The 4110-nt window shown below is 42.8% G+C and overlaps 1 pseudogene; it reads left to right on the forward strand.

Annotated features, from left to right (window-relative positions):
• The first annotated feature begins 1036 nt into the window (after positions 1–1036).
• LOC113747877 (7-methylguanosine phosphate-specific 5'-nucleotidase-like) lies at positions 1037–2489 on the forward strand (annotated as a pseudogene).
• Positions 2490–4110: the final 1621 nt, after the last annotated feature.

The following is a 4110-nucleotide window of genomic DNA, read 5'->3' on the forward strand; positions in this document are numbered from 1 at the left end:
TTTTAGATGTAAAAACAAAAATCACAATGTGTTTTTAATGCAGACAGAGTGTGCTTTGTATAACGGAATAAACACGGTGTGAAATCAGACAACGGCTTGTTAATTATTAACTGTAACATATGAGCACTGTTGATTAAGGTTAAATCAAAATAAAACAAGACTCATTTAAGTTGTTATGTCGAAGAAAATAGTAATTTCCCTGAAGGCAGAGGTCAACTGAATATCAATGAATTATTATTTTTATCATTTGAAACATTATTCTCCTTATATATTGAATTATTTGCATGTTTGCTGCCAGCTGACCTGATTCAAAGATAATAGTTTTTTATTTCACTCTGCAGATATATCATTCCCTTGGATCAACACGCCCTGAGGACTGTCTGGCAATTCGGCACCAGCTGACCAAGACCGAGGTGAGGAAGCTCCCCCAAATAAAAAGACAATGGGACATTTCATTTTTAGAAGCTTGACATGGTTAACTAATATTAAATTGTTGTTTTAAAATGTGTCTTTTTTTTCATGCACACACTAAAAGTAGTGATGCCTGAAAAGACTGAAAACTAAAAAATAATCCTACCGAATCTGCTTTTGGCTCCCAGTCACTCGCCTTCTTCCTTCCCCCGAGGAGGCTGGCTCTATTTGGCAGCGGCAGCTAGTAGTGGCATTTCCGGTGGCAGCCGAGCGCCACTAACCTGTCGAGCTAGGCAAGTGCAGCTGCCAGCACCGGCAGCTGCCACTGCCCTAGCGGTGTCTGAGGCAGGTCAGTGGCAGCTGCCTCAGATACTGGCATCTGCCGTGGCAGGTCGGTGGCAGCTGCCTCGCAAGGTTAGTGGCAGCTGCCTCAAACACCCGGCAGCTGCCACAGCAGGTCAGTGGCAGCTGAGGCTGCCACCGGAAGTGCCACTACTAGCTGCCGCTGCCACAATTGAGCCAGGCCTGCTGCTTCCCCCTGGAGACTTAGTCTTGATATACATACTAAAATATAAGACTAAACTCTTCTGCTCAGATCCCAGAGCTGGCCAAGTGCTCGGTGCTGATGAGAGGGCGCAGAGTGGAGGAGACAATCCACGCCATGCAGCGAGCAGGTGCAGGCAACCTGCAGGTGAGTGAACTGTGGTACATTTCATCTCCAAAACACGGCTTTTTGGAGACAAAAAAAGATACTCTGTGTCTCTTTTTTTTTAGCTAATACATACCACTTATATGAACGCCAGACAGATAGTCTTTGGTACAGACAGCACATTAAATTTACCAATTTTTTAAATTACAGGGGACAGATTTTTTGATAATCCATGTGATTTTTGTTCATAAATTGGTTTTTAATAACTGAGATGTACAAAAAAAAGCAACAAGTAAAACAAGAAAATGTACTTTCTGCGTGATAGAGTACTGTTATCAGTTCTAAACTGTCACCTTTCTCAGGTATCTCAGACTTCGATATGACACTGACAAGGTTTGCCCACAACGGCAAGAGAGTGCCCACCACACACAGTAAGCGCCGCAGAGAACTGGCACTTTTCAAAGATTATATCATGTTTCATATGTGGAGTGTCTGTGTCTTTCTGAAACTTTCCTTACTTTTTTACAGACATCCTGGATAACCGTGTTGTTGATCAATGAGGAACTGCACTAAAAGATACCGTGATAAGTGTCCGATCGGGCGAGTAATTCTGAACTGAAGTATATGTATACATACATATTATATGTTCATTATTTTTTGATGTCCACTGTGATAAGGGTCTGTTGAACACCTACTATCCCATAGAGATTGACCCAAGCAGGAGTGCCGAAGAGAAGCTGCCTCTCATGGTGGAATGGTAAGAAAAAAACAGACTCATCTAATAATGACATCAGTATTTTACTGTCAAGTCTTTGAAACCCCGCTGCCTCAAAGCAAGTGAATCAAACCCATGTCTCATTGAGATGCAACACTTGTCTCGTGCCGCTCTCTCCAGGTGGACTAAAGTCCACGAGCTGCTGATTGAGCAGAGGATCAGGAAGGACATGCTGGCTCAGGCAGTAAGGAATCCACGCTATGCTCAGGTTTGTTTGTCTACAGCAAGAAAATAATTTGTCGTTGACACCTACAAATGTAATAACCTTTATGCTGAAAGCAATATTCACCTTAAAGCCACACTGAAATCATGACATAAAGAAAACTCAAAAATCAGAGGTGCTCTGCAAAGAAAACAACAACTTTATTGGTTAAAATTTTGTCTTCTTATTGACAACAGATTATGAAGAAGCTACAATACCTGTTTAGGATTAAAAATGCATCTCAGATAGTTATTGTCTTGTTTTTGGAACTGTGTGTGTTTCGTTAGGGACGGCTACAAAGTGTTTTTTGACCATCTGGCGGAGCAGCAGATCCCTCTGTTGATCTTCTCGGCTGGTGTTGGAGACGTCCTGGAGAGGTGATCCAACAGAACCACGTCTTCCATCCAAATGTCCACATCATCTCCAACTACATGGACTTGACCAGACTGTGAGTTGACCACAGGCATTCATACATGTGCATTATTCTATGGAAATTGCCTGCAAATGTAATGTAAGCCATCACTCACACACTCACAGGCAGGCAGGCAATATCAAAGAACTATGATTATGATATTATGATATCATAGGCAGGCAGGAAAGATCAAAGGACTATGTTATATGTGATGTCACAGGCAGTCAGGCAAGATCAAAGGACTATGATATATGTGATATCACAGGCAGTCAGGCAAGATCAAAGGACTATGATGTCATCAGATTCTGGTTCTAGATTCCAAGAGATCAAAGCCAAAGAACTATGATGTCATCAGATTCTGGTTCCAAGTTCCATAGTAATGTAAACAAGTTTTACAGAAGATGGGCACATGATTTTACTTTACTGTAAAAGGGAGAGAGAGAGAGAGAGAGAGAGAGAGAGAGGAGAGAGAGAGAGTCACACACACATAAACACACAGCCGATGGTGGCCTCAGACATCTCCAGGAACCAGGAACCAGGAACCATGAGCAGCCGTGCTAGTGCTCATCTTTAACCAACTGACCAGCTGAGCCTTGAGGGGTAGGAGAAGATATGCAGACCAAACTAACAAGTGTCAGTATCAGGAAACTCAGGAGTGGAAAGATGGAAGAATTATTCAGTTTCATGTGACTTGATATAAAAGCAAAACCATTGGACACAGAAATACAATGCTTGGACAAGACACTGAAAGATTGTAAGCTGCGGAATGTTCCAGTGGTATGTCATGTGAGAATAAACAGCCAAAATGATTGTTTAATACAAGACATCTACATGTTTCATCACTGGCTGTCCTGGCTCTGCAGTGGGTGGTACTAGCTGCTAGTTTGGCAGATCTAGCACTGGGATGCCCATGGGACCAATAGGTGGAATGTTTCCAAATATGGTGGATGCACTAGAATCTCCATCTAGGACATCATCAGTGGTTGAGATGTCTGAACTGGACTCCGTGTCTTGTCGTGTTTTTTTCAGAAGGAGGATACTTCTGGCCCTTCTTGGACTTCTGACATTTGAGAGTCTCCTTCATGAGCTTTTTAGCACAATCTCTCCTGCGAGGCATACCTAGTGAACATTAAAAATGACAGTTACAGTCACCATATACCATCACAAGCATATAGTGACAAATCCGTGACTCACCCACTCACGTTTTGATGACTGCCCGTTTATACACATTCGGCATAGTATCCCCCAATCGCATTTTCCATGGCATTCACCTACATTGTGTGGGGGGGTATCTGCAGTCCTCTGTGGGCGCTTGAACGATAAGAAATAATATTCGAAATCATAGTGTTTCTTATGAGCGCGGACAAAGAGCCCCCTTGATAAGTCCACGCGGTGGCTCCGGGAATAACCCTAGCCATTTCGGCTCAAAGTAGGTGCGTCACGCCCTGGTCAAGCTCACGGTCTGTGAAAGCACTAATGATATGTGGGTTTGGACATATCAAAAAATTCTTAGAAAGTACAGCCTCCTCTTTGAAGATTGCGAACTCAGTTGGGGTTTACTGCAGTATTTCAGGAGCAGTATGATTTTAACTAAAAATCGACGCTGAACGGGACTCAAAGCTGGAATAGTCTAAACTTACCGAAGATGATGTACCCAAACA

This window comes from Larimichthys crocea, chromosome XVI, assembly GCF_000972845.2.
Source record: "Larimichthys crocea isolate SSNF chromosome XVI, L_crocea_2.0, whole genome shotgun sequence".
Taxonomy (NCBI): Eukaryota; Metazoa; Chordata; class Actinopteri; family Sciaenidae; genus Larimichthys; species Larimichthys crocea.